The sequence below is a fragment of the Mytilus californianus genome, unplaced genomic scaffold (genome assembly GCF_021869535.1).
Source record: "Mytilus californianus isolate M0D057914Y unplaced genomic scaffold, xbMytCali1.0.p SCAF_15, whole genome shotgun sequence".
Classification (NCBI taxonomy): domain Eukaryota; kingdom Metazoa; phylum Mollusca; class Bivalvia; order Mytilida; family Mytilidae; genus Mytilus; species Mytilus californianus.
This window is the reverse complement of record NW_026262637.1, coordinates 5,495,381-5,508,599: the sequence shown is the minus strand read 5'-3', so window position 1 is coordinate 5,508,599 and position 13,219 is coordinate 5,495,381. Positions and strand designations below refer to the sequence as shown.

General features: G+C 30.2%; 1 protein-coding gene across 1 annotated transcript in view; it reads right to left on the bottom strand.

The window, feature by feature from the left end:
* Positions 1 to 233: 233 nt before the first annotated feature.
* Positions 234 to 13,219, bottom strand: part of LOC127725253 (leucine-rich repeat-containing protein 4C-like) — an 80,843-nt gene continuing 67,857 nt past the window's right edge. The window contains exons 16-18 of the mRNA XM_052232123.1: positions 12,267 to 12,294; positions 9,989 to 10,088; positions 234 to 5,437 (exon numbers count right to left, since the gene is read on the bottom strand). The gene's annotated coding sequence lies outside the window, so the exon portion shown is untranslated. The remainder of the gene's footprint in view (positions 5,438 to 9,988; positions 10,089 to 12,266; positions 12,295 to 13,219) is intronic.

Here is a 13,219-nt window from a genome sequence, read left to right as displayed (position 1 = left end):
TCACATCCATATGGAGACAGATAAGTCATATTAGATAGCTAAACATAAAGTTTTGACTGATAATGAAAATAAGCAGTACTTGTAGCGTATAAATAAGACTAGCATTGTTGGTAAAAGTCAGTTTGACGCACTTTTATTACTTTTGTAATCAAACAATCAAAATAAAATATTAAACATACTTAGGTTACGTACATTGCAACAAAAAATTGTATACTCTAAGGAAAAAGAAGATACTCAAACAAATAATTTATTTAAAACCATTAATACTCATAACAAATACTTTATTATATACCAAAGTATATATTTTCCTTGAAAGGATATGACATCTTTATAATGTTTGAATCAACCCATTTCAACATCAAATTATTTTTACATATTAATGTCGATCTATTCAAACCCATTTGACAAAACAAACAGACGCGTTGAACTCATCCAGTTTATTTAACAACATTCATAAGATGGTGTGTCTTACATGAATATCCTCCATCTTCTTGATTTTATTCTGGTAAATTATCTAAATGATTCGCGGGACGGGAATATATACATATCATTTTTTAGTATAAAAGTAATAAGAGAAGATATCAAAAGAAAACGTTCCTGGAAAATATATTCAAAACATTCCTCAGTTTCTGAAATGTAGTTTTAGGTAGAAATTATAGGTACACATATATATTTGAAACGTTTCAAGTGCTTCCTATGACTATGCTTATTTAAATCTACAGAGTAATTATTCAATTGTGGGTTATCAATATCAGTGTTGAGTTATATGTCATAATAATTTTGTCATTTTAAATATAGGTCAATGTAATAAGAAAATATTAACATGAATTATATTATTCTATAATGTATTAAGTATCAAATTACGCAATAAATAGAGGCTTAAAGGCCTCGAACGATTTCGTATATACAAATCCATAAGAAATCTGTCTTATTATGAGATCAATAATGTATATGAATATAAAGGTACTGGTATAGAAATTAAAAAAAATACTCTCAGTTGTCTACCGTCAGTTATGATGTTAATGTGCTTGGTGTTATTTTGTTATATAAAACAATTACATTTATTAACACTGATTCCATTTTATCAATACAATAATGTGCTTTCTACAATAAAATAAAAACTAAAATATTCCCTAAACTAAAATATTTTGACAGATGGTGTTCCACTCAATTTTAAAAATACTAGACAACATAGAGGCAAAAGCAGCTTAACCGATATTTAAGATTCGCATTTCAATGATGAACGATCACGTTTTTATGCTGATTGATAAGGAGATTCAAGATACCAATGAGAAACAACAGTCAACAAACATCGTTTAATGTGAATGTGCACGCGTTCACTATTAGTAGAGTTACATGAACGCAATACAGGGGTAGCAGAGGTTGTGTCCACCTGGGTACATCATACGAAAAAGGACCTAAATATGTAAAGCAGAGCTTCTTGTTTCGATATTATCCTTATTGTCAAATACAACGGCATACGTGAGATGCAAGGAATTTGTTGACACGTAGGATTTTTTTAACAGAACATCAATATTACCTCTGCACGTGAAATTAACGAACTAAGTGAATGCTTCTCTTCGTCATTAAGAACGTTTTGCATGAATTTATTCTTTATATTGTATACAATGAAAACACCCCGTTTTTTAACAACATATTTAAATATTTATTTCAATTACTGGCTGGTTTGTTACAATAGCAATCAGATGTCCAAGCTCCTCCTGGTGTTCCCTGTTACATTCCACTAATTACTAAGGACAGTCATTAGTTGTAAAATTGAACTTACATGAAATATATATTCACAAATATCAATCATTATGACGTTTCAAATGTTTTCTAATGGTAACTAACATATTATTTAATTTTCACACTTACTCTCATATTGAATTCATGAATGAAATTTGAGAAAACATTGGCATTGTTGTCTCTTGGTCAGATATGTAATACTCTTCTTAAATTGAAAAACTGATGATTGTTTATATATGCACATATGGAGCAGGATCTGCTTATCCTTCCGGAGCACCTGTAATCGCCCCTATTTTCTGGTTGGGTTCGTGTTGCTTAGTTTTTAGTTTTCTATGTTGTGTTTTGTGTACTATTGTTAATCTTTTTCTTTTTTAGCCAAGGCGTTGTTAGTTTATTTTCGATTAATGAGTTTGAATGTCTCTCTGCTATCTATGCCCCTCTTTTAAAGCCAATATATGACTCTTCGTCAGAAACTTTTATCCAAATGCTAGATGTTTTAATTTTTTCTTATAATTTATTTTATCCCTCTTAAAACTTCATTTATGTGTAAAACTTTTCTAAATACGGACACATTATAGAGAAGTGGTCGTAATTTCCTTCAAAAGCTACAAAAGCTATTGTTTACAATTTTCCACCTGAATAAAAGTTTCCTTGTAGATATAATATGTTGGTGTAATTTCCATTTTAAAGTTTAAAGTTTATTTTCTTTTAAAGATTAATAAAAATTCATATAACTAGTTTTGATGTAACATATCATCTATATTAAGCATATTCAACGATTTTTTTTATCCAAAAGCTGGCTTAATTTTTTTTAAATCATTTATCAGAGACATACATAAAAGATTGCTTGATAGTTATATTAATGTTATAGGTAAACCTTGCATATAAAAGATTGCTTGATAGTTATACTAATTTTATAGGTAAACCTTTCCATATCAATGGGTTTCTTTTTATATTAACAAGTCTTTTTTGTAGAATTTTCCGACTTTTAAGATGGCTGTCCATCTTTTTGGTATTAACTTCTTTACCCAATTAATTTCTGCTATCCAGTTGGATATATATTTTAGTTTATTCTTATGAAACTGAACTTTTTCATCTGTGATTTCAATCACATAAATACGTTCGCTTTTAATTCATTTTTTTTCAAAACAATAGCTTTAATTTCAAATTTAATAAATTTAATGTTCCATAATATTTGTTTTCTTATATCTGTAAATGTTTCTGGCTTTTTCGTTAGACTCCCACAAGTTAATTTTCAACATTAAGGATAGTTTTGACCAAAAATTATAGAAAAAGTATTGAGTTTTTGATTTTCCAATCGCCTTCACAATCACTTAAAAGTCTTTTAACCCAAATAGTTTTAAAGCAATGAAATAACTTCTTTTACCTATCATATCAATCCCCGCTTTTTCCTATACAAATTAAGAAACCATTTCAAAGTATAATTTCATTATTTTGTAGTAGTTCCTCACATACCTGTACATTTCTACAAAAGTACAGTTAAAAAATATTTTCATAATAATCATACTGTTATCGACAATATACATCAGTCTATTTCTACAAACTTAAAAAGTACAATTCATCATGCTATATATAGTTACGGGTAACCAATAAAACACACTACCGGTGATTACGGCATTTGATTTACTGGCCCTTTTTTACCTTGTTATGTTTAAATCGATATACAAAAAAATTGGCATCAAAATATTCATCAATCACCACTTGTTGTGCACCTTTTAGTTACAAAAGCAATCCAATTCGGAAAAAAATGTTGTCAATAAAACATTTCAATATTTTCATGATATCACCCACAGTTTATTTGTTGTTTTTTTATCCACGGGATTCTTTACAAAGTTGTATTTTCATTAATGTAATCATAAAATTTGTTAAAAGGGCATTCTGTTTTGAGGCTATATAGTTGATTGTACAATTCAAAATGAAGTGAAGTAATGTTCAATTTAGAATAATTAAAAGTATTTATTTATTGTGAAAAATAGTGATTGAAGATTGGTTCTATCATTTTCATGTAATTGTATTTACTAGTTGAATATACCCCATTGCGACAATTTCTACTGTAATAAAAATGATCGGAAGAGTAGATACACCTGCTATATATCGTTTTTAAAAAGGATTTTCCTAAAAAATTAATATGATAAAAGAGATATGGCTATTATTCTTTTTTCAAATTGACATCAAAAGGTAAAAAAAATTTTTATCATTAACGCTGCAGATGAATTTAAAGTAATTTTGTTACACCATCCGAATTTATCATTTTAGAATGCTAGACATGCTAGACGATATTAATTTTGGCTTTAACTTGTCTCTTGGAACGGCTACACATTTGCAATTTGCAATGTAGGATTCGGATCTTCATCCTCGTTTGTCATCAATGTTTAGAAACTAATGTGTTTATAATACATTATAGTTTCTAACGCTATTCCGAATAAATGACCAAACAGCTTGGATATATTCATCAGATAAAGGGTTCACGTTTCAATCGTCTAGCTCGGGTTAACTAGAGTATATGACAGCATCAACAAGTGTATCAATTAGTCATTTGAACTTCTTTTCCAAATGCTGGACTTAGGAGTCAAACTACATCTTCTCATTTTAATGACGGAAAATTCGACATGTCATGCCTTTCGATAACAAGCTCTCTGAGTTGAGCATTTATTTACGATCGATAAAAGATTATGGCAGTTGTTTTTCACTTGCTCCGTCGATTTTGTCAGTTTTTATTAACCTTCCTTTTTTGAATATGCCTTCGAGTTTGGTAGTTTGTTATCCTTTTTTTTTTTAAACATGACAAGCAATACTATAATTGAATTAGGAAGGTGACGACATGCTAGAGGGTGAGGATATCTAATAGACCTTTTCGTAATTGAAATCTTAGAAACCAATAGAGAAAATTTAAATATCTACAGCCTTGTGCTGGTAAGAAAATGTCTTATATTTACATAACGTTAATAATTTGTACCTAACAACGTAAGAACGGAAATATTCAATACGCATGTATTTACAAAAGGGAGCCAATGTGCAATCAGAACATACAGAAATAGACTATATAAATACCAGATCATAATCATCATCTTACTCATAATGCATTAAAAACATAGGTTCACATCCTTAATAGTTATATTTTATCGTCTTCTTCTACACCACTATAAAACGACTGTAAAATGACCAGACTATTGAGGTAATGTCCCCTTAATATATAACTTGGGTGTGAAATGTCCACACTGATATACGATCCTGTCAATAGAAATGTCTTATCCTTTATTTGAAGAGTTTCGTACGTATTTTTCTTCAATAAAACCGTTTTACATTTCCCCCATCCATCGCTGTAATGAAGACATGCCTCATTTACAGTATTTCTACCTTTACTGATGTGTAGATTAAGTCAAATTGATAATATATTTTGCTGTGTAACGACGAATTTGTCGTTTAATAAATCGTATACCACAAACGATGAGGAATATGTATGTTTTAACTTCCCGTAGATATGAAATGTTGGAGGAGCTCCGATGATTGGTTCAAAATAAAGTGATTGTCCTTTCTTTACCTTTCGTTCTTGTCTTGTTTTTGTATGATTATCGAGCATGAAATGTGCAAACAAAGCTATGATGCCAAGGAATAATATAAAGACCACAATTAACGGAAGATGAACAAACCATTTTCCCATTATCAATATCTGAAAATTAAAAAAAATAAATTATACAGTGATAAGGTATTGGATATCCAAATGTATAGCAACCTAAATATAACAGAAGTTTCACTTTGAACGTAAACTGTTAAGATTGTGTACCAGTATATTACTCTATTGGGTGTACAAAAGGTTAATCTAACATTTCAATTTTTGTATGTTGAAGTTCTTCCCTTTTTCAATTAGGTTCAGTCTACGTTTTTCTGTTTGACATCTATACATATTAAGTAATTAAATTGGACCATTCAAGATAGTATTTATCAAGAAGAATACATTTGCAATTTATCACTATTCTACTAAATTTTCCTTTGATCTTACTGACTGATAATTTACTTTCTCAGCACAATAGAGTGATATGAAAAATTATCGCTAAAAACTAAGGGCGCACGTGCCGTTGTCATTGAAATTAACAACGTCGTCATAGGTTAAATAGCGATAAACAGAATATCATTGGTTATCTCACCTCGATTGCTGTTCTCACTTTCGCCTTACTGGCTCAAGCGAGAAAATCAATCTTGTTGAGATGATCAACGATAATCTATAAGTATCGCTTTCCCTACATGATTAACAGAAACCTCAATTTTAGTTAGATTAGTATTAACCAATATTAAATACTAGATACATGCATAATGTTTTTGTGTATACTATTTTGTCTTTTTGGGCTTATGTATGTCTGCCGTTTACTTTATATGTTTAATAACCCCTTGGGTTTCTTCTCTTTCACTAAATAGTGGATATGTTTAATTCATTTGATCATACTAAAATAAAATAGGTTTTCAATCATACCATATCAGTGTTAATTAATATAATATAAGTAATGTGTATGTCTTACCTCTTTAAACGATGGCTAGAAATGAAATAAGGTTTCAAGGAAACTTATTACCTTAAAAGTATATAAAAAAGCAACAAAGATTTTTATTCCTTTTTTTTTCTTTTCCTGGAATAAGTCATATTTTTAACCGCTTTAAATAATTTGCACACTGCATTTTTATACACTTATTCAATTGGTATAATTTATGATTACTGAACCTTGCAAAAGTATACATGAAGTCATGTGGTCTATTAATTTAATTGATTAATATCTTTAATTTATAAATAAAAAAAAAGAATAATTGATTTAACAAGACATTAAGTAAGTTTTATTTTGTTTATCAAGAATATTGACATGATAGGTTTATTAGTTGGTAAGGGGTAAAATGTTTTCGATGATGTCTGACTTAGTATACGTCCAAAAGTAATATATTAGAGAAACATTATACTTAATATCAATTGATGCGAGCTGTATTCAAATAAAAAATAATTAAAAAGTAAGAAAACAAAAATACCGACTTCCCAGGAAAATTCAAAACGGAAAGTCCCTAATCAAATGGCACAATCAAATGGATAACAACGGTCACATTCCTGACATGGTTCAGACATTTTCTTATGTAGAAAATGGTGGATTAAATCTGGTTTTATAGATAGTTTAACCTCTTACTTGTATGACAGTCGCAAACAATTCCATTATATTGACGACAATGTGTGAACAAAACAAACCGACATAATAGGTAAACATGTAAAAAATAGTGGTACAGCAATCAACATTGTGTAATCTTAATCAATATAAAAAGAAAATGTCAACAAAGAAAAACAAAAAGGCATATATACAAAGCATATTAGCAAAAACGAACGACAAGAATACAAAAAATTACCATAATACAAAAAGGTAATGACGGAATGTATAAGTACCGAGCCAAGTGAAATGGATATTACCAAACAAAAAAAAAGACTAAACAGTAAAAGTATTACAAAGTCAAATAAAAGAACAAAATAACATCCAATTAAGTTGCTTCTTAATCCAAAATGTTCACTCTTAATGGTACCATAAAATGAAAGGATATCTGTAAATTTTAATTGAATAAAGATGTGAATGATTACAGGAAACAGTAGTTAAGTGATGTTCAAATATCCTAACCCTATTTAGAATATACACAGCAAGATAATTTCAGAAACTCCAAATTGATAATAACCAGGTTCGTCGACATGGTAGAAACTCTTCAAAGATACCGGTCTTATACAGCTATCTTATCTATCTATAAAACCAGGTTTAATTCACCATTTTCTACATAAGAAAAAACCTGTACCAAGTCAGGAATATGACAGTTGTTATCCATTCGTTTGATGGGTTTGAGCTTTTGATTTTCTCATTTGACTACGGACTTTCCGTTTATAATTTTCCTCGGAGTTCGGTATTTTTGTTATTTTACTTTTTGGTACACCAGACGCACGTTTCGTCTCCAAAATACTTTTTTGTAGTACTAAAATCAAAACAACTACAAGGCCAAATCTGATTAGAAGTTAAAGAGTATTGAAAACCAAACAATGTGGTTCAAATCGTTGTTTCACGTTCGGACAAGCATCTCCTGCTTTGCGAAAATCAACGCATGATACATGTAAAATTGAAAATGGAAATTAGAAATATGTCAAAGAGACAACAACCCAACCAAAGAGCAGAAAACAGCCGAAGGCCACCAATGGGTCTTCAACGCAGCGAAAAAATCCCGCACCCGAAGGCTGGCCTCAGCTGGCCCTAAATAAAAATGTGCACTAGTTTAGTGAAAATGGACGTCATACTAATGTATATAGTTATTGTGTTTACGAGTTTGTTACACACAAATAAAACTGTATACACAACTTTAAAAACTTACATTAATCATTTTAATACATTTGTTCTCGTCGATAATAATCAGCATCAATATGTATATCATTATGTAAAGCTTAATTACAACTGCCTTGGTGATCTTGTTCTTGCAAGTCCGTTTATAGTGCAGAAAGTTGTGGATTCGATCTCATTCCAGTGTCAAACCATAAACTTGAAAATTGTTAATTGCTACTTATTCGCTAAGCATGCAACATATAGGGGTAATAGCAAAGATTGGTCGTTCCAGGTTGGTAAGAATGATGTGTATGCGAAGGGGAATGTATTCCTGGTACCTTTTGAACTAACACTTTAAAGTCCTGCTCAGTATGTCGGTCCAGTATTAAGCAGAGGTTTAATGTATCCAAAGGGTTTGGTTTTGTAATTATCAATTTCATCTCCCTTATCTTATATTATTTTATAATGTTTACCATATTTACGTCTCAACTTGGGTTTTTTTTGCGGTTTTTGTCTTAAACTTTTTTTGGTGTCACCTCAATCTTTATAATACCATTGGACATTGGTTAGTGTATGTAATTTTTTATCGTTCGGATCTATCGATTTCTATATTAATACGACAATTATATATATATATATTTTTCATTTGTATACTAAGCCGGATTTTGAATGAATGAATGAATGTAGTCATACTTTAGTTGCAAAAAGAATACGCAATGCCAAACAATTAATTTAGAATTCTATTGACCAAACAGGGTGTATCCTGACCAACAAGAATAAACCGGTATAAGCTAGTTACATATATAGGTTTGGGAAATGTTTAATCTTTTTATATCTAAAATTAGAAATGATATTTTGATTTAAATCAAACTTATAATACTGTTTGTAGAAGAATGTGACCAATGTGTGCTAGTTTAAATTATAAGACTTGCCTCCAAAGGATCAGTTAGTTAATAATAATGAAACATATGGATGTTATATCTTATCCGTGTATTGTACTTCAGAATCGCGTATGTCAGAGTTAAATTATCGCAAATGATTGTAATAAATGGACATATATATTCTTTTTCCGATGAAATATGCATTATGTTGTTAAAATTGATCAAGCTACGTATACAAAATGGACTTCTATGTGTAGTATGTATGAAGCAGACAAAAAAGAATGCACATTGATCGAAACGAAAGTTTTGAGGATTAAGTATTTCCAAAATTAAATGTTCATTTACAAAATGTCATATAAGTTTTTTATTAAGATTCATTTACTTTCAATTACTTTGCAGGGCCGTTAAATGGAGTTACTAGCTATATTTCTTTCAATATTGTTAGTATCGTGACAGGTCAACGATCAGGATAGTATTCCCGAGGTATATAATAGTGATACATGTAATACAAATACAATATATATGTACATTGTGTGTCGGTAAAAAAAAAAAACTAAACACAAAACCACAAAGAACGAAAAACAAAAGGTACTTATTTTACATCATGATGTATCGCGAAAGTATATAAGGATGCAAACATACGCAAAACTGACGGTTTATAAATTATAAAAATGATTAATCAAGAAAGAAAAGTAAAACATTTTAATAAACTATCATTTGTTTATGGAATAATTTCCTAATCAAATATATCTGATTGTTTAACTTTCCAAAGTGTGTAAACTAAAGTTGTCAAAATAGTTTCTCCCAGCTAAATAACTAATTCTTAATTTTGGAAGTCAGAAAAAAAAGTGATAAAAAACTTTTGTGTCGTTTGCAATTGTGTCATTTGCTTCAAAAATTGAAAAAAAAGTTGCATAACAAGATATTTTCCCAGAACGAAAACATCTTGATTACATTGATACATTAGGACCATACATAAGCAATTGTTGTACAACGACGCAAAACGTAAAAGGCGTATATTACCATGTTGAGTAGTTAAAACACTTCAATATAATCTGCTTGGTCATCTGGTCTGTTTGATCGAGTAGACATACTGATTGTGTCATAAGTGCTTTCTTCATTTCTACCAAAAAAAAAACCGTTATAAACATATTAATTATACGCTTGGTACAGTTTATGTGTATGATAATCGTCAATTGCAATCGTTCTTTATCAGCTAATCGTGTTGATATCGAAATATTTGGTCATGTTTTAGGGCTAGATAATTACATGCTCGAATGATTTATTCGTCTTAAAATGTAATACAGAGTACTTTGTAGGGTTAGAATTAGGTATTCAATAATTTGCCTTATCGCCGTGTAACTCGATTCTAAAACAGAATTCATCTAAAATGATATTACTGGTGTCTATTGAGCATTAATACCATATCTGAGTAAATTGAGTTCACCCACGGCTTGCAATGTGTTTCGTGCAGTTTTTGTTTTTGTTTTCCGCATAATTGTTTTTCAATATTTCGTCGTTTTTTATAGCCGTCATTACTAAATATCGGGGTTCATTTGATTCCCTACTGTCCGTCTACACTTTTGTCTGACCCACAAAGGGTATATGGTTTGCAAGGCTTTCGTCTCCCTCAAGCTATATTAGCTATCTAATTCAGGTTTTAAAAACATATAAGGGAGGGTATGTTGAAGGAGTTTGCTTTCCTCTCATTCTGTTTTATAGATAATAGGATGTTAAATTTCGTCTTTGTATACCCCTCTAATAATACATCCGGTGATTTGTTCACGATTGCCATTACACAACGTTGTACACATCTATTTTATATTTTCATATACGTAATATTGACATTTCAAATTTGTAAAGTTGCTACTCCAGTTCTTGCAATTAAAATATTATATACATATATATTTAGTAATTGGTTGCTGCGTGTACATGGGAGAAAACTACCTTTCTTTTTAAACAGTTAAGGCATCCTTTTTTCCAAATCGGAACAACATGTTTTTAAAGATTATTAGATACTGTTCAAAGGGGAATAATCCTTATATATTTAATGATTGTTTCTCCTATTAACTTTTCTCTTCCATATCATATGCATGCACTCACTATTCAGTGTTCTATTGAATTCTTTTCTGTTGCATTTTATTATTTCATTGTCATAAAATATCATAGTAATCTTGGTATGAAATTTAAAACACGCAAGGTCCATAATTGGATTAATATCTATTTCTTTTTCTATACTGCGACTGTGTCAACTCTTATATACTTATACAACTTAACCGTTCCCATGATTGTTACCGTATTCCTTTGTGTGCTTTGAACATCTACATGTTATCACGACACCGATTTGGACACATGGTAGGTTTTTAGTTTGTAAAATAGCGTCTGCATCATTTTATGAAACAAAGACAGAGAAACAAATGTACAGCTATGCTTTCAAATATTCAATCACTAACGTAAGTGTTCTAAATTCTCATGTTGAAGGTTTTAATATCTCCGTTTTTATTGCCAGGCAAACACTCCACCCATTCAATAGTATAATTTTGAACTAAACGACTTTGGTTGCTTATAAATGACAACAATATTTTTAAAAAGTTTAAAAAGTCAGAACACAATCTTAAACCTTACATTCATAATGAATAAATAAATACAGGAAATCTCAAATGATGATATATTGTTTATGTTGACAAAATAATTTTATACTGCTTATTCTGCTACACAGTATCATCATTCATTACAATTTTAATTAGATTGAAAAAGTCCCAATCAATCTGTAAAATTCAATAACAGGCTACGTTTTGAGTATCGTGGTGTCTAAGATCGAATAAAAGAGAAGAAAAAATAACAGTTAGTTGAGAAGCTCACATCTCATATCGGTCAATAAATTTGTTATGGTGACCATGAAATGTGTAATAGAGATTTCAGTCAACCTTCCACATCATCTTATTTAAACGTTATCTTTTAATCGTTCTGAAAACATGCTAGCTAACCATCCCGATGCAGTTAGAACTTATTCAAGGTTTTACTATTGTTTTAAAGGATACAAGATATTGCAACTATCAAAGGAGTCTTCTAGTAAACATTCATCGTTATTTATACACGCGTCTACTTTTTGCCTAAATATTCTTTTGTTTAAAACTGCTTTTCAAAATTCAAATGTAAATTAATTTGTTTATCTGTTCGCATTCTAACCATAATGTATAATATTAATACTGAGTTTTTTTTGTTTTTTTTTCGTTTTTTTTTTTTAATTTAGTTACCATACGAAGCATAATTATGATACAGGTGACTAAATTTAACCTACCGTGTTTGCATTGTAGAATTATATCTGTCTGCAAAAGAAAGGTATATCAATTGTCAAGTATTGAAAACAATGTATATAACACGTTATAACTTTAATGCGTTCAAAGAGCTTTTCTGGATTTACCATCATATAGGCGAATAATTGAAAGCAAAGGATCTTTAAGGACCAAAACAGCTGTGGAGCTATATAGCAAAAAGGGACCTACAAATTAGCCAAATCCATCTGAAATAGCTCTATGCAATCAATTTAGATTTGTTTGTTAAACTGCTTAAGAACAATTGTGTCGTAGCAATGACCACGAGTACATGTTAACAATGATGTAAAAAGAAATGCTTCCAACAGTCTTGGTACTATGGAATGTAAAAAAATATATTTCTGGTAAGCCTTCAAATGTGTATTAACCAGTCGCAGGGCTGTACTAGCACATTGATGTAATAATTTGCTACCATTTTTTTGTACTATCATGTTTTTCCCGATTTAGAAAGGAAGTGGTTTTGCTTCACTGTTGGGTCAAATCTAACACTTTATATTTGTTGTGTATTCGTCAAGCTTACGACATTACTAAGTATGATAAAATACTACTTCTTCTGCTACACGGAACACTTTAGCATTCGATTTATGTGTTCCACGGAATATCCTCTTGGATACCCCTGATTTGACGTATGTTCAGCCAGAATGTAATTACTACTTTAAAAAATCAGATACTTTTCATAAATTAAAAACATGTTGCTTTAATATTTTCGACTGTTTAAAGACACCTGCTGCAAGTGAATCAACACCTATCATTTCTTCTTGTAAACATAAAAAAAAGGAGCGCGTGTAGGACATGGAATATGTTAATCACGACTTCTGATTTTACCAGTAACTTGACAGGAAAAACATATTATACTAAATCTTTTGAGCCTCTGGACTGTTCCACGGACAATGTCGTGTATGGAATTGAATGTACTTTG